The sequence below is a fragment of the Protopterus annectens genome, chromosome 14.part0 (genome assembly GCF_019279795.1).
Source record: "Protopterus annectens isolate FY-2018-M chromosome 14.part0, PAN1.0, whole genome shotgun sequence".
Taxonomy (NCBI): Eukaryota; Metazoa; Chordata; order Ceratodontiformes; family Protopteridae; genus Protopterus; species Protopterus annectens.
The window spans coordinates 1,085,940,145-1,085,959,543 of record NC_056748.1 but is presented as its reverse complement, the minus strand read 5'-3'; positions in this window follow the sequence as shown (position 1 = coordinate 1,085,959,543).

The window sequence follows — 19,399 nt, the reverse complement described above, 5'->3', positions numbered from 1 at the left end:
ATGCAGGAGCAGAGCCATGTATTTTTGAGATGATTTTTTTTAAAGAGGCTTTGAAATGGGTTAGGCCAGGAATAAACCTGGCAGCTAGAGGTAGTGAATTCCAATCTATAGAGACAGAGTATGAATACAGAGAGTGACCAGGTTTTCTTGTGGGTTTTGAGATAGCTAAGAGATTTTTGTCTTCTGATCGTAGGGATCGATTTGTTGTGTAAGGCGCAACTAGATTGGCTAGTGCAGGGCAGGCAGTAGGCTTGAAAATAAGGTTGTGCAAGGTGGATAGCTGAATAAAGGCAAATTGGTTGGGTAGTTCAAGCCAGTTTAATTCTAGGAGTGGTTTACAGTGGTGTGTGTGATATTTAGAGTTTGTGGTAAACTTTGCAACTTTGTTGTAGCACTGTTCTAACTTGCATAGGGTAGAATTTTGTAAGTTAGTTAAGATAGGGGCACCATACAGAAGAGAGGGAAGTAAAAATGTTTTTGCAAGGGTAGTTTTGGTTGCTGCCATAAAAAAAATGTTTGTTTCTATATAAGAGTCCCAGTTTTTGATGAGTTTTCTTTATATTTTGCTGTATATGGGGGTCAAATGAAAGTTGGACTTTTGTATGTGGGAATATGTCTGTTACTCGCTATTTTGTGCAATCTTAGGAAGCAGAGTTTCATGCACTAGTGGTAGCAACTTTATTTTCTGTATTTGTTAACTGAAGCATAGTTGAATTTCAGACTATTATCTTGAAGTCGCTTATTGTCGATGTGTTTAGTGCCTTAATTACACTGACTTACACTATAGCCATAAGGATAAACTGTATATGTAGTTCACATCATTCTAGGATTCTTAACTGTATTTTAGCTAAATTACAGATGATAGTCTCTGAGTTTCTCCTTTTACATGTGTTTAGCCTCTTAATTTACTCTGTTTTTAAAAGTGTAGCAACAGGGTAAAATTGTGTATGTGCTTCGCATCAAATTAGTTATTTAAGGAAATGAATAACGCTCAGTACCTTGTTGCCTGATGTAATGCATTGTGGTTTGTAACCTCATTTGGCGACTGTGCACTCATATGTGTTTTAGATAGTTATGCTTATTTAGCCCCTTAATTTACACTTCTTAAAACGTGTAGCCACAGGGTAATACTGTGTTTGTGTTTCACATTATTTTAGTTATTTAAGGAAATGAATAATACTTAGTATCTTGTTGTCTGATGTAATGCACTGTGGTTTGTAACCTCATTTGGCGACTATGCATCCATATTGTTTTAGACAATTATGTTTATTTAGCCCCTTAATTTTCACTGCTTTAAACTTGTAGCCAAAGGGTAAAACTGTGTATGTGGTTCGTATTATTCTAGTTATTTTAATGCAATGAATAACGCTCAGTTGCTTGTTGCCTGAGATAATAAACTGTAGTTTGTAACCTCATTTGGCGACTGTGCACCCATATTGTTTCAAATAATTATCCTTATTCTCAATATAAAGATCTCTGCTCTAGAGGCATTTTAGATCTCTACCTTCTTGGTTGTTGTATACGTGCTCTACATGGTTTCTAGCTACTCTTCCCTGTCCTGCCCTTTTTCTTCACTGTAATACTTCTCACAGTCTCCCTCACACCTCTTACGCTTAACTGTTATGCTCTCTCTGTAGAACCAACTTTAGTTGTCTCCCTTTTAATTTTAAAATCTTTCAATTAGCTACTAACCTGCGCTCTTTCCAGTGTTGTAGATAAACATTGTAACCTAATTATTTTATTTCAATCTTTTCATTACAGCTCGCCCTCTGTTGTGTGTGTGCTATTCCTCTCCTGTTGCTGCTACTTGCCCTGCGGACCACCCTACCATTGAAGCTTCCTCAAGTATTATTAGAGCACAGTACCATCACAAAACACTTTACAGCACCTCCCATAAGGATTGCTGCATGTATGTAGTTCTCTTGCTGCTATTTTTTTCTCTATGTTGAACCATTTTTTGGTGACATAATTGTCCCAGGATAGGGCTCTGCCTCGTGTCTGCCAGCAGCTTGCCACCATCTAGAACTCCATATTTACCCCTGCTTGCCTTCACTCCCTTGCCCGATTTTCTTTTACCTTACGAAATGCTTTGAAGTAATTGCTAACTACAGCCACTAGGTGGCAGTACTACACTTTCTAATTTATTTCCCTTAATGGAAATCCTTAGCACACTGAAACAGTTCCAATTCACTTTCTGTTAAGTATTCCACGCAGTGTTACATTTGCCTCCCAGTGGATTTCACCCTATCTCTGCATCTCACACCTACTAAAAACAAACCTTTATGCCTAACATAATATCTAACTTAGTTTTCATATCCTACAAATAGTATAACTAGAAATATATATTTAAACCTCCCTGCCTTTCCCAACCTTGTCCCATCTACTCCTGGTAGTTTTTAGGATCCCCCAAAAGTTAAGTCCTTTCCTGAACTGTTTAAATACCCTCGAGGTTACATAGTTCTACTTCTTATATATCCTACAATTTCTCTTCTCTCTGGGATAGCTTTCCTGATCCTGGGATTAATCCCAAATGAGCTGACTAATTATTTTTTTCTGGCTTTCCTTCTCCTTTGCTCTACCTGCTCCATTTGCCCGGCAGGCTCACTCCGCTCCACTACCCTACCCCCAATTCCCACCCACCCCAGGGGTCCTAGCCTTATAGAACAATAACCCAACCTCCTTCTAAATCCACCAATAGCCCTCTCCACCTTATTACACAATTAATGGTTCCGCCCACACTTTAATACTACAATCCCTTCCTCTCTGACAATTGCTCCACCCTGTTAACCCCCCCCATTTCCTCTCTCAACTATCACCTACTTCTAGGACCATACTTCCCCTTGCTATGCATAAACCAGGCATTCTTAAATATCGTCACCTACTTTCTTCTTTCATATTCCTAAACACTCTTCTTGTTTAATACACCCTCACTCTCTATGAAAAGAGAAACTTAACTGAATCTCAGCTAATAGTAAAGCAAACTACTCCTCACTCTGTATACGCCCCACAAACACACAGCAATATAACATCTTCATCTTCCTACCTCATACCTCATTTCCATAGAAATACACATATCAAGTTTTTCCAAAACAAGAAACTTTACCCAATTTCTTCCAAACTTTCCAAATACTTACACAGTCACCAGCAGCTACTACTCCTATATGGTCACATTTACCCTAACCCAGGCCCAAACAACTACCTCCCTAGTATCCCTCCACTAGACCAAGCAAATTCTGTAAATCCTACCACCATACCCAGCTCTCTCCATATAGCCCACCTAAATATTCGCAGCCTAAACAATAAAATTACCCAACTTCATGCCCTACTAGATCTACATTCCTTTGATATCTTATGCCTAACTGAAACCTGGCTTAAATCAGGAACTAAGGATAATGATATAATCCCACCTGGGTATAACATCCTCAGACTTGACCATCCAATCAAAAAGGGTGGTGGTGTAGCAATACTCTACAAAACTGAATTACTGGTTACCCAACTAGATACCAAACCACCCTCACCAAGTAATAGCGAAATCTTAATCACCAAGCTACAGTTTAATACAAACAAATCCATTTACATAATTTGCTGTTATATCCCCCCAGGCAATAATATTAATAACTGTGAAAATATACTAAGCTGGCTCTCCACTTCCTTCTCTCAGGAAACTATTCTCCTAGGAGACTTTAATATTGATTGGAATTGTTGCTTCTCTCCAAAACCAACCTCTCACATAAACCTTTATGGCTTCAATCAAACCATTACCTCCCTTACTAGAGTAAATAAATCCAGGTTCAGACAGAGCACCCTTGACTGGATTCTAGTCAATAGTAACCCCCAGGCTTATACCACTGGCATACTACCTGATGATATCAGCGACCACTTACCCACTTATATTACCAGACAAAAAAACCCTATCCCCAACCATACAATTTTCAGAACAACCAGGAACAAGAAATATTTCAACCAAACAAACTTCCAAACAGAGCTCAAAGCTTGCAATTGGTCTCCCCTAAAATACTTACCTCTTGAGGAGGCAGTTTCCTACTTCAACAATAAATTCCTTCAAATTCTTAACCACCATGCCCCTGCTCGGTCAATTAAAACCAGAGCAAAGCCTGCTCCTTGGCTAAACAAAAAGACCAAGCAAAAAATAATACAGAGAAATAGAACATGGACCAAATGGCATATCACTAAAAACACGTTTGACCACCAAACCTTTAAACAGCTTAGAAATGAAACAAAGAAATGAATACTCCTAGACAAGAAAAATTATTACTTGAAATTCCAACACACTCAACACCAAAACCCACAGAAATTCTGGTCAGGTATCAACAAATTACTACATCCAGGTAATTCTAAAACACCCACTCCTTCTAACCTCACTCAGAGTACACCCAACCAAATTGCTGACAATGCCAACAAATTTTTCTCTGAGACTGTCACATCCCTAGTCAAGACCTTGTCACATGGTGCCACCCAGGAACCTTACTCCCTGACCAATAAAACTCCCACTTTCAAATTGCAACCAGTCTCAACGTATCTCATCCACCCCCTACTTATGAAACTTAAACCATGTACACCCTCAGCTGACCTCCTCCCAGCTGAATATCTGCAAATTGCAGCTGGAGTACTTGCCTATCCTGTCTCCATTTTAATAAATCGAACCATAACTGAAGGCTTTATCCCATCCCTCTGGAAAGTCTCTCATATCATTCCTCTTCATAAGGGGGGGGTAACTCTAATGAACTCTCTAACTTCCGTCCCATAGCCCTACTTTCTCCATTAGCTAAAGTCATGGAAAGATGCATCCATCGGCAATTGCTTGACCATCTACTCCAAAACAATCTTCTAGCAGACTGCCAACACAGTTTTAGACCTTATCACAGCACACCTACTGCACTCTTATCATTCGCAGACTATATTAATAAAAATCATAATTATGACTTGCTGTCCTCAGCTCTCTTTTTAGACCTCTCTAAGGCCTTTGATATGGTTAACCATAAACTCTTACTAAACATCCTTAAATCTCTGGCATTAGACTCCCAGGCAATCCAGTGGTTTAATTCCTACTTAGAAAATAGACAGCAAGCAGTTCTTTGGGAAAATCACATATCCTCTCAGCTTCCCATTAAAATTGGAGTCCCACAAGGTTCCATTCTTGGACCAGTCCTCTTCTCTATTTTTATTAATGATCTAAATACGTCCCTTCCACAAACCACCTGCATTCAATATGCTGATGACTCAACACTGATATGTTCAGCACCATCCCCAGCTGAGCTTCAGACTAATACCCAAAAAGTATTTACAGCAGCTGAAAACTGGCTCCGTCAATATTGTCTCCTACTTAACCCCCAAAAAACTAAATTATTACTATTCACACCTACACAGAAATCCTCTACTTTTGACTTCAATATAACATCTAACAATGGCACAGTAATATCCCCTGACCCTACCACCAACTTTCTAGGTGTCACAATAGATCATAGTCTTAACTTCAATTCTCATATTAACTTAACCATCAAGCCAGTCAATAGAAAACCTGGATCTCTATATAGGCTTAAACCCTTCCTCACTGCTTCAGCTAGAACTACCATCACACAGACGCACCTGCTCTCTACCCTTCTCTATGCCTCACCTATTTTTACAAACTTATCTAAATCTAATTTCAATAAACTAGCAACTTCATCCAACAACATTGCCAAATTTGCCACAGGAGCCCCTTTTCGTACCCACCATTGCATAAATCTTAAACAACTTGGTTGGCTGGAATTACAAAATCAACTGCTGCTACAGCAACTTAGCATCACCCACAAAATCTTCTGTCACCCTACAAATACTACCATACTCTGCACTCTTATTAGCTCTTATAAAAACCTCTCTTCCTTGCACTCAGCCACCAAGCTCCTAGCAGCCTCCCATAAATCCCACAACAAAGCTGGGGACTGTCTGTTCTCCAACTCAAATGGACCTATTTGGAACAAGCTTCCAAGCGAACTTATAGCACTTGCCTCTACACACATTTTCAAGAAGCATCTAAAAACCTTCTTTAATTCCCAATGGCTCTGCCCTTGCACTAACCCTGACTGAAACTTTTATTGCCTCCTGTCTCACACCTGTTCTTTTGACTTGAACTACTACAATTTCCGCTGTTCTACAGGGTTAAAAAAAAAAAATTATCAATGTTAGTCCCCCTATGTATTTCACTTAACATGTTCTGTCTTGTGATTTCAGTGATATATATGTTTTCTCTCTCTTTTTAGCAATACCTTTGTTTATCAATTTTTACACCTGATGTATTTTTGTTGGCTGTTCTATTAGTATTGTTTTTGTACTACTTTTTTTTTTCTTACAATTTTTTATGATTATGTTTGTGGAGCTTTTCTCCCCGGGCCTCTACTGAAAATGGACATGTATCCAGCTAGACTAGCCCAGTCAACAAATGTAAAATAAAAAATAATAATAAATAAAAAAATAAATAAAATATAGGATGGAAATTGGATGGATCAAATGAGTTGCCTCCTTTGTGGATGGGGGTGATGTGAGATTGTTTCCATATGGTAGGTACTTCTGATTCAGATAAAGACCTATTTATAAGGATACTGATTGGGTAGGCAACTGAGTTTGAGTAGTATGGGGGGAGATTGTCAGCTGAAGTAGAGCAGGGTTTTAGTTTTTATAGCAATTTCTTAATGGTGTCAGTGGGTATGGGCTGAAATGAAAATGGGGTTTGTATGACATTTTGTTGAGTATGGGAGTTAGTAATTACGGGTCTGTATTATAACATCGAAGTCTAAAAACATCAAATGTTATAATATTGACCCCATTCAATCGAAACACCAGAAAACCGAACAGTCAGAATAGTGAATTTTTTTCCAGGGAAAATATTTGCTGTTCCGACAAACATACACACAACTCAAGCACACCAAAATAAATAATCCACACACATACACTTCACGATACCCTACACTAAACCAGACATACACCACTAGCTACCCACTTACCTTTACCCAACCCTAACCCTAAGGTCCCTAACTATTGCACACTCACCTTACCCACTCCCTAACCCTAACTCACCTACCCCCACCCTAACCCTCATGTCCACAAAATCGCACATTTACCTGACCGCACCCTAACCCAAACTCACCTAACCCATGCCCAATCGCACACTCACATTCATTCGCACACTTACCTTAACCCGGTCCATAACTTTCACTCCACAACTGAGGAAATAGCGAAGCTGCTGAAACGGCCAACTGAATACTTTCCCTAGGAAAGTATTTGGAGTTCTGCAGCTTTGCTATTTCAAGCGTTCGCTCTACTGGGTTCGATATTATAACATTCGAAGTTTTTGAACTTCAATGTTATAATATAGACCCAGTAATGACAGGGTTAGAAGTAGTTGATAGCCTGGGGTCGGTGTTTGAACAGGTTGAATGGTGGGGGGTTCTAGCATTAGGGGTGTTAGTAGGTCTAAAATTGATTTTATGAAGTGCTTGTTAAAGTTTTCAGCTATTTGTGATGGAGGGCTATCAGGTGATAGGATGTGCTCTCCATTTTTTCCAGGGTTAAGTAGAGAAGATATGAAGTGCCAAAGTTTACTGGGGTTGATTTTATGCTGGAACTGAAGCTGGGAGTAATATGACTTCTTATCTCTGTTGATTAGTTTGTCACTTTGTTACGTCGTGTTTGGAAATTAACATGATTTTGTTCATTTTTGTTTTGTTTCCAGGTTGACCAGGCTGGGTCCCTTTGCTTCATCACGTGTTTACATTCCTTAGAGAGCCATGGTGCTTCATCAGGTGTTTACATTCCTTAGAGAGCCATGGTGCTTCATCAGGTGTTTACGTTCCTTAGACAGCCATGGTGCTTCATCAGGTGTTTACGTTCCTTAGACAGCCATGGTGCTGAGTTCTTTTTGATTCTTTTCATACGAATGGGAGCTGGTGTATTAAGTATGTGAAGGAGGGTGTTATTAAAGTATAGCACAGCATCATTAAGGGGTAGTTTGGGAGCTGGTGTATTAAGTATGTGAAGGAGGGTGTTATTAAACTGTAGTACAGCAGTATTAAGGGGTAGTTGTTTAAGGGGTGTCCAGTCTATTTCCTGTAGGAGGTTGTTGAATTTATGCTGACACAAATTAGTTAAGTTCTTAACTGATTTTATAGTGTGTACTGTTAGTTGTTGGGAGTTTGTTCTAAGGGAATAAGTTGGTAGGTGATCACTCAGGGAGCTAGGCAGTGTACCAGAAGAGGGGTAATTGGTGGGGTGGGATACAAGGATCCAGTCTAGGGTGGATTGGCAGGCAAGATCTTGCTGTATCTTGTTAGAGCATTGATAAGCTGAGAAAAAACATATAGATTTATACTATTTGTGGGGGAGCTGGAAGCTATGGTTTGCCATTCTATATTTACATCTCCTAAGATTATTGTTTCAAGGTTTATTGTTTAGGATGTCCTGGATAACATATTTTCCAACACTGGTATATTGTTACCTGGTGGGATATATAATACTGTTATGCAAATTCTTTTTGATATATTAAGGTTCAAAAAGGAGATTAGTACCTCAGCACTGGAAAAGATGGGTATATTACTGGTATAGGGTGTGATGTTGAGTGTAGAGGGATATAGAAGTGCTATCCCTCACCCATTTTTAGATCTATCACTTCTGGTTATTGCAAAGTTTGGCAATATTATTTCTGAGTCTTTTACATTGGGGTGTAGCCATGTTTCTCTTAGGGCTAGTATGTCATGCTTATTTTGATCAATCCAGGTATGCAGTGGGGCTATTTTATTACATATACTTCTAAGGTTAAGTGTAAGTATCTTTAAATCTTTGGGGTTACTCTTGTGGTTAGGATTAGAGGGTGGGCCAGGGTTAGGATATATGCCTCCACATTTGAGTAGATATGCAATGAGGAATGCATACCATGGGCAGTGTTTTTTTATTCCTAGGTGAGAGTACTGGTGTCAAGTGTGGTTTCATAGGAGGTGGGAGACCAGTTTGTGGCTTGAATAGAATGGGAAGGTATAGGAGAAAAGCTGGGAGGAGATATGTGAGAAGCTGTTTTGTTTATTGGGGAGAGGGTTGGAGGAGGTTGTTGATGTGTATTGGTGCGTGGGGGTATGTGAAGATATAGCTGTAGTGAGGTTGGGAATTAAGAGCAAAGAGGCTAGACAAGTTAGGAGGAGCATGTCAACTGTGATAGTGGGTTTAAAAATAGTAAAAGTGGGACTTGTGTGTTTGAATGTAGTACAGGTGTAAATAAAGATTATCATGTGATATGTGTGCAGGTGAAGGTAAGGTTGGAATGTTATGACTTCAGAGTGGGCTTTGATAATGTGGTTAGGTGTTTTCCTTGCAGTTTGTGATAAGGATGGGTGGGATTGATGTGATTGGTCAGTGGTAAAGTTATGGTGCAATGCTAGTTGGTGTGTATAGTAGAAGAGAAGGTGGTAAGCCTGGAGGTAATTTAAAATAGTTTGAGGTGGTGATTGTATTGTGATGTTAGAGTAGAGTAAGATGCAAAAATGTATAGTAGTGGGCATGTGAGTTTAAGGGGATGGATGTAAGGGAGAGCAGATATGTTTGGCTAAATAAAAGAAAGTAATGTGCATGAAATGTGGGTGTGGCCAAGGTTGGGTTGCATTAAATTGGATCATGGGAATGAGGGGGAGTGGTTTGCTTAGGATAAGAGTAGAGGTGCTCGGGAGGGTGGGATATAGGGGAAGGGTAGGGGAGCGGAGTGAGCGGAGCGAACAGAATGGGAAGAACCCCCCCCTCCAGATAGTTTACTACCATAAACAAACAATCAGTGAGGTAGGATGTTCATGGATACAAAAGGCAAGTTGTCTGAACTCTAAATACTTGTCTTGAGTCACTGCATCTAATTTTATATTTATGGGCTTTTCAATGTCTTTCCAGGGATATGTTACACTGATAAGAGTGAAATATGCTGAAGTGTTTATGTAGCTTCACCTTCAGCAGTAAAAAGGCCTATGAGTGTGGGTGAATGAGTGGGGGTGGAGATATCCTTCCAGCAGATTCAACACTACAAAACAATGCACACTAGACTTAACAAATTAAGTTATTTGCATATTGCCTTACATAGATTTAACTTTATTTGTTGCTTGTGTACTTCTTGCCAACTGCAGGTGAAATTCAGCTGTGCAAGTTCTTTAGGTACTGCGAGTTGGTAAATCTCACTGCTGCTGCTGGAGAAGGAATATGTGCTTGTTTAACTTTTTGTAGAGTGAAAACAGCTGGATGGAGACACATACTTGGGACATGGGGTAGTGAAGTGACATTTACTTCTTTCTTCCCCATCACATCTCCAACATTTGCAATCTACCTTCGGAAAAATTATTTGTAGTCTATTTGGGGTATAAAAATACCTATGCAAACACTTCTAAGCAAAGATCCCAAATCTTCTAAACTTTGTTGTATATTTGGGAGTCATACATATATCCCCCTTTGTTTATTTGTGAATTGCTTATCCAATCTCTTTTCCAATCCTTTCTAACCTTCTCTGATTGATTTTTATAGTTATCATGCAATATTTTATATGCTTACTAACATTATCCCTTTTTAACAGCAGCTTCTATTCCAGATTCTACTAAAAACTCTACCCGTGTTGATCTTTCATTTAGGATCTACCTATTTCTTTCTTTTTGCCTGTACTATGATATCAATTCTTTATAGGCAAGGGAATCTGTAGCCTGCAGTTCAAATACATTCTTGGACTCTTCTCATTCTATTACCTTTTCCTCTCTAATTATTTGATCCCAGTATCTTGGCTCCTTTGCCAGTTTTTCCAGTAAATTCCAGCCCCCCCTTGACTATTGTCTTTATCCCTAATTGCAGTCATCCCTATCAGCAAAATCTTCTTTCTCCATCCCTGTCTTGGCTTAATTCTTAGAATACTTTCTGCTACATTATGAATATAATATTATGTATGGTTATTGTTATTCTTCTTAAGGATCTGCATTCAAAATTGCAGTCTCTCCTTGTTTTTTGAGCTTCCCTGTTTCATCATCATCCATTTACACTTTGAATTACAGCTGTCTGCCTGTGCTGTGCAGCTCTGAAATACCCCTTCAAAGCAAGTAATCCCAAACCAACTTGTTCTGTTGGAAGAATCAGCTTATCCCACAACTCTTGCCGTCTTCCTATCCCAGATAAAAATCCTTCAACTCTTTATTATTTGCTATCCGCAACGTCTCCTCTGGTTGATAAAAATATGACTGACGTGTATAAAACTAAAGGGACAAAAAACATTTTCACTGCTTGTAACTTGCTATCCATATCCAGGAAAACAGAGCTTCCAGTTTCTCAGTTTTTATATTATCTTTTGTTTAGTCTCTTCCCACATATCCTTAGCTACCATAACAGAATCCTTTTTAATTCATACTCTTAAGTACTTCATCTTATCATGTCTACATAAATATGGATATTGTTGAACCAGTGTGTGTGTGTGTGTGTGTGTGTGTGTGTGTGTGTGTGTGTGTGTACACAGTTTACAGCTATTGCCTTTATCTTCATTAATTTTGTATCCCAAAAAGACTTGAAACTGTCTCAAAATAATCCACAACACTGAAATATCCATTTCTGGTTTTATCAGGTATAAAATAATATCATCTGTGAATAACACTAGCTTTTCTTCACTGCCATACCAATTTTACCCTTGAATTTCTGAGTGCCTTATTTTCTTTACCAATGATTCTAAATATAAGGCAAGTCACAAAAGGGAAAGAGGACACCCCTGCTTGGTTCCTCTGCTCAAATACAACTTACCAGAGAAAAACTCACTCACTTTAATTTTCACCTCAGCTCCCTCATATATCCTGTTAATCAACCTTATAATTTTATCAGGGAGTGCAAATGTTTCCATTGCCGTACTCCATGAAATGCTTTTACTGCATCAAGACCCACTGACAACAGTGGTATTTTCTTACATTCTGCTTCCCTCTGGGGCATCATTGTTCTATTAATAACAAAAATTAATAGCTCTCTTCCTGAGCACATAGATTCATAGGTTTCATAGATTCATAGGTTAGTACTAAGCTAACTGCCCTTGCGAGCCATTGTAAGCCTAGCCAATTATCCCTTGTGAGACTCAAACCCTGCACCTTATGCTTGTAAGGCAAACACCTTAACCATTAAGCCACCCTCCCAACTGTTTTACATATCACATGACTAATTATTGTTAATTGATGGAGTATGTAAACCTGTGGGTTTTTTTTGTTCTTTTTGTGATCTGAAGAAGCAATTGTTCGAATTGTGAAAGCGTTCATCTTTTTTAAGCGCTCATCTTTTTTATTAAACTTTTTGACTACATTGGATCTGGAATTTTGTCTTTTATCAGCCGTGGAACTGCACTGTGCTTGTTTTTTACCTCTTGACTGCTTGGTTTTGTGCAGCTAACAATTGTGAGGTATTTATATTTTCTTGAATTGTTATATTAATGTTGTCAAATGTTTGCCTTCCCTCCATAAAATTACATTCATCCATATCTATCAATTTTTCCATCACCTTTGCCATTCCTTTAGCCATTATAGACATAAACACTTTATAATCATGGTTTATAATTGAAATGGACCTATATGAAGCTGGATCTATTGGGTCTTTACCATCTTTAGATATTATAACCACTACTGCTTTCTTCCAGGATATTTTTGCTTTTTATCCTTTTAAAATACTGTTAAACAAAACCCTCCAGATCTTTATCAGTTTCTTCCCTCCTAGCTTCCAAATTTCAACAGGAATACTATCTATTCCTGGGGAGTTTCCTATAGATTGGTTATACATCACCATTTTATCTCATCTCCTCCTATTCTAACTGTTAGTAATTGAGTCTCATCTACCTCTAACCTTACAACATTTAATTCTTCCATAAACATTTCCACTTTTACCTTTTCTTGATTTCCAAATTTCTCTGCTTTATACAAATTTTCATAAAATTTTAAAAATATTTCTAATACCTCTACAGGATCTCTGGTTATCTTCCTTGTTGTAGGCTCCTTAAGCATGGTGACAACCCCTTTTACTTTCTGTTGCCTGAGTCATTGTATTAAATGTTTTTGTGCTCTGGAGTTATCAAAAAACATTTGCTTAACAGCAGTCTTTTAACCTCATGTATATTATCAAGGTAATCCTTTATTTTCTGTTTATCATTCTTCAATTGCTCCGCTTCTTGTTCTGTGAGATTCTTCATGTTCTGCAGTACTTTGTCAGTCCCTCTAAATAATTCTTGTTGCTTCTTAACCAAATTTCTCTTTCATTTCCACTCTATTTTTAAACTTCAATTTTATCCCACTCTCTTGCTATATTTTTGGAAGAAATTTCTATCTTCCCTAATAACTCTTGAGTAATTTCCACTACCCATTCCTTAAAATTCTCTCATATTAACAGATAGGTGGGGAAGCACGAGTGTCTAATTTTTATTTCATTAGCCTGCGTTGTTATTTAGTTATTATTGGCACATGATCTGAAATAGTGATTGGATGTATAGCAAAACTTTCAATTAAATGCACATGTTCCTGTGAAATATAATTTCTGTCTAGAATATCCCAGTTTTTGTACCTTGGAAAACAGTATGTAAATTCATTCTGGACTCCAACTACTGGACTCACATCGTCCATGCCAAATATTTTCATAATTTTCTTCTAAAAAAATCTACCTTTTTTTGTTTTATTTTCCCTTCTGCCCCCCAACACATCCTCACTGCTACAAATCTAATTCCAGTCCCCACCTATAAGTAATATTCCCTGGTGAAAGCTGATTATTTCTTCAAGAATTTTCTTAAGCTCTATTATACAGTTTTAGGTGGATTATGAATACATGCCAGTGTAATCCGCCTCCCTTGCCAGTAGCACCTTAATACTACAAATCTACCATTATTATCTTTCTTCCTTTTCTATCACTATTGGATATATTCTTGCAGTTAATATAAGTATACCCCTTTTCCTTTGTTCCAGATATTCTGCTGAATAACCAACCTGACATCTTTCCTTTAACAAATTCACATGCTCAGTTCTTTCCAAATGTGTCTCCTATAGCATAACAATTTACACTCAGCATTTTTCATATAGTTTACTACTCGTTCTTTTCTGTATCTATCTGTGAGACCATTCACATTTAAATAAATATGGAAATGTTGTCATTATGTTAAGATGTTATTCCCACCTATTATGTATAACAACTTTTTTTAAATGTCTAGTTTCAGCAGACACTAAAGTCAGGTGGCAAGATGCCAGGGCACTTCTATGGGTTAGGCTTGTAAAGGCTCCATGGCCATTAGCCTAGTACACACCTATGAACCTATGAACCTATGTCTAGTTACATGCATAGACTAATGTTTGGCAGGTTTACATTTTATACAGCTGCCTCTTGCTGTGTCCATTTGAACCTAAGTCACATCTTACAAAAGTTTTTGTTTTTAAAACCTACAAAAAACACTCCCAGAACATCCCTAAAACCTATTAACTTTATATTAACACACAAAACTATGTATATCTTCAAATATTGAAGTTTATCCTTCCAAATAGAAACAATTGTCCCAGACTGATAGCCACACTCATAGACTTGGATTAACCTATAAGGAAGGTTATCCATGCTGAAATGCATTGTACAGCCCATGCTTCTACTTCCATTAAATGCTGTCTGTTTTTGTCTTATCTGTATTCATCTACCAGATTAGAAAAACACTTGAATGCTTTCAGAAAACATTATCTCCTAGCCAGTGAAAGAAGGAAGTATTCTGTTTTTGTTGCCCCTTATCAGATTGTCTCCACAGAAACATGAGAACAAGATACACAGTTGCCTCTACTACAAACACTCATTTATTTGCTAGAGGAAAACTTTTTATTATATTCAGTGTTTTTTTTTATTTATTTGCTTCCTCTTAAAACTTGTTATTAGGTCAAGCCAAGGGCCTTAATCCAGTCATTTCCCTATGCAAAAATAAGGAAAAAAGCACATAAATGTTTCTTGTATAATTTTGTCCAGACTTTCTTCTCTTTTTACATTGCAGTACCTACATTTCTTAAAATTGAACAAGGAGAAATAAAAGAAAGAATAAGGAAATAAATAGGGGGTACATATTTATTTTAGTATCCCTATTACACCTGAAAATAACTCAGAAAGCTTTACTTTATATTTTATAGTTATAATGCATGATACAGTTTTGTATCATGCATTATAAAAATAGTACTGTTAAGAACAAACTTTTGTTTTACTTACAATTAACTCTTTCCCTCCTCTTCCCCTCTCCTAAATGTTCTTTCAAACATTAATGACATGAAGTAGGGCATATGCTTTGGAGTCCCCAACACATTTAACAAAGTTAAAGAAGTCCAATATTTCCAGGTTTTCTTGTTCAGTCATGCTTCACAAATATAAATAATGGTTTGTAATCCCACATTTATTTGTCAATTTCTGAATTTCTGTTTTTCTTCCTGTTGATCTCCATGTCCCAAATCCAGTCTCTGCTTCATTTCCAACTTAATGGCTCTGGTCAGCTCATGTACTTGTCTTTCAAGCATTTTTCTTTGAAACTTTGGAAAAGGTTTCACTGGCTCAGTGTCCCTATGGATTTTATTACCAGAAGAACAAGAAGAAGAATCTTCTTCTGTTTGATAGTTCAATTTTTGTTAGACATACTTTTGTATTTCCTCTTTAGCATGTTCTGCGTAAAAAAAAAAAAATATTTTGACCCTCCTGGAAAGAATCTGACAACAGATGGATACTGCAACTTGAATCTCAAGCCTGCTTCTCAACATTCCTTGATTACTGGAATTAATGTACTCCTCTTCTGTCTGGTGTACAGTGAGTAATCATTTTCCACAAACATTCTACTGTCTCCTACTTTTAGTAGTTTGTCCTTCTGCCACAGTTTTGTCAGAATCAACTTTCTGCTGGTAGGATTTATCTTTGTTATTAAAGGTATAGGTTGCTTTCTCATGGCCAGGTTTGGAGCATACACACAATGTGCCCTTTCAATTAACAACTCCTGCTGTAGAATACCATTCCAGTTGCTTATTTGTGCTTTCATAAAATTTCTTCCAGCTTCTCTGGTACAGCAGAAAATCTCAGGTTTTCCCCGCTGTGCTCTGTCCTCTAATTCTGTTATTGTTTGAAACATCTCTTCTTGAGCAGTCTCATATTCAGACAGTCTTTTTTTCATTTCGACCTCTGATTTTTGCAGTTTTTTTCACTTCATCTGAATATGTGTCTAAAGCGTCTTCCATTTTTCCAGCGTTTTGTTATTTGAGTTGATACACTCTTTCAATGTTTCATTTATTTGAATCAGCTATGAGTACATCTGACTTATTAATTTGTTTCCTCTAAATTACTGGAAGTCACGGTTTGCACCAAAGTTGGCGCTTGCACTGTTTTTGCTGAACAGCTACATAATTCTTCCCAGTCAGTATTTTTTATTCACCTTTTGTGACTGATTTTCTTTCTGGTTCTCTGAATTTTTTTTTTGCTGGTATCCAGGCAATGCACTTATTAGGTAGTTACCAAAATTTACCCCAAAAGGCAAGTTCATGGCTCTCTTTACTGCGTTTCTGTTTTCACACTGTGAGAACTAAAATTAAGCTGTTACTCAGTGTGCAGCCATCTTGGAAGTTCCCCTAAAACTTTTTCTGTCAAATTTTTCACTTTTTTATGTTTTGTGTCATTCTTTATTTGATTTCCTTGATTTTCTAACCTTTTTGAGATCCTTCTAATGCCTTACTTCACGAAGTCTCTAGTAACTCATATATTTTTTTATTCACAGTTTTTCTTCATTCTATCAGATTTCAAAGCAATTTATACTTCAGGAGACAATATACCCCAGTCTTTAATGTGGTGCTTGAGTCCTAGACAAGGCACCAGTGATGTGTTGTGTTGTGTAAGCTAATGAGGCATCACAGGGGCTTACTCCAAATTCCAAGTACTGCTGCAACTGTTACAGCATAGCTGTTTGAAATTTGTAATATAGAACATCTAAGCAGGGGTCATAGTAAGAAATTAGCCTGTGCAACATTTGGAAGAGCTCCACCTGAATGCCAGCAGAGAAGCTAAAGACATTACATAGTTGAAAACCAGATCCTTGCAGACTGTCTTCAGCATTCAGGTGAAGCTGGTTTCAGGCTGTTAACATGTGTGGTGGTCCCGTAGGAAGATGACAGGTGTGCATTTCAGCACCATGGTGTGTGTAGTTCATGGTGGTGTTGCAGTAGTGTTGTCACCTCACAGTAAGATGTTGACCAGTTCGATTCTCAGCTAGAGCGTCTTCTTTGTGGAGACATGCGCGAATGGGCGTACCTTTGTTGAAGGTTGTGCATCAGGGCCGGCAACTCAGCATGTAAAAATCTACTGCCAATCATTAGTGGACCAGAGTTCCACTGTGGCGACCCCTAACCAGGAAAAGCCGAAAGAAGCCATTAGGTATGTGCAGTTCATGCCCTTTGTACACAGAGGGATGTGACTCATACCATCCTCTGTTTCCTATTGTATAAGTGTGCTTTTGTAATCACACTTGCCATCCTGTATTTTTCTGAGGCCTAATACTGCGTACATGCCAAAACATTAACCATGCATGAAATATTATGGCTAACATACAGATGGCGCTATGGAGACATTCAGATCTGAGTGATCTTGGCACTTACATTGTAGGCTCAGCAGCTTTTGGATTGTGCCAGTAAGAGGTAATGAAGTTCATTTACATGGAATGTTTGCTGATCCTGGTGAAGTGGGTATCCCTAGCACTTGCAGCATTGGTAAAGTGCCAGTTAGTGCCCAGAGTACTCTGCCACTATTATGCTGTCATACCGGGGGGGGGGGCTGCGGTTCAGTATTGGAGTAGTATTGCAGGATGGTGGAGTTGGTATGTTACACTGTCATGAGTGTTTTGGTATAGAGCCCTTTATGTTTATTACCCATTATTATTGATCCTGGGCCAACAAATTCCATTGCATGAGAAGCCCCTCATTGATTAGTCTCATTATTTTGTTCTTGGGTGTTTAAATCATTGTCCCTAAATACTTCCTTTTCCCTGGGTGCAGCATTTGGTGATTTTTCTTTTTTAACTTTCCTTCTCCCTCACCATCATCATCATTCTCCCTATTATTTAGAATCATCCTGCACTTCTTTTTTTTTCTTTCCTCTCTATTATTTGCCCCTTCTGCCCATGGAAATCTGTATGGCTACATCCTGCTCTCATGCTTGCAGAACATTTATTTCTAGTCAGATACTTACATTGTGAACACTTGCAAACAGTGTAAATAGTTTTTAGCTTCACATTCATTGTTACTGGAGTCTTGCAACATTTCAGTGCTGCCCAATATAACATTTAGCTAAGTCTAAAAGTAAACTGTTATGTGATGCACTATTTGTATAGCTATCGACCTTAATATTGTGCTGTTTTATCTGTGTTCAGATGGTACAAGGTATGTAAGATAGGAAGGGGTCTCTTATATATTTAGCCTTCTTCTCAGGGTCCCTCCTGAAAATGGGCCTGGGTGAATGAGGCAACCTGAAAAATTCTTTCAAGCTATGACTATTCAAAGTTGTTATAGGGGATAAGGTGTGACATAGGGAATTGCTGCCTAAGATTTCCTACTAAAAATCGTGCTATGGTCAGCAACATACATCTATAATGATACATCGTGAAAACTATGTAATCAGTGTGAATATGTAAATAAATAATTACTAGTATCCTTGTACATAATAAGATGCTTTATGTAAACAGAAATCATGTGAAAGCATAATTATGGTAGTTATTAAAGTATGTTAGTGGTAGTATACTGATTTCTGTAAATATTAATGCAGAAGCAGATCTGTGGTAGTTATTGAAACATACATGTCAGTTATAATGTAATCTTAATATAAATGATGGTTTGAAAAGTAACTCAGAAGATAATCAGTTTATAGATACTGTTTTGAAACTACTTTTTGGCCCATTTCATATCTTAAAATAGCCTCTGAGCCAGTTAACTTATCCCACTAACAAAGTTCGACAAAATAAACAAACAATTTAGGGACACTGGGGAGCTGGAAACTATCCGGGTACTCAGTGGGAGTGACTCAGTGAACATATCCCAGATAAGGCACCAGCCCATCACAGGGTACATATCCACACTTACATGTGGAACACACATCTACTGGCAGTTTGGTGGATCACCAAATGCACCTACAGCATATCTGTGTGATATCGGAGGAGATGCATGAAGGACATGCAGACTCCACATACTGGACATCCAGCCAAGTAGTTAACCAGAGAACCAAGGACTGTGAATCAGCAATCCTAATTACTGTGCTGCCCAAGAAGCAAACTACTGTATTAAAATATAAAGGTTTGAGTGGTGGACTGTTTGAACAATATACTTTGAAGGATGTGTGATAAGGCAGACATTAG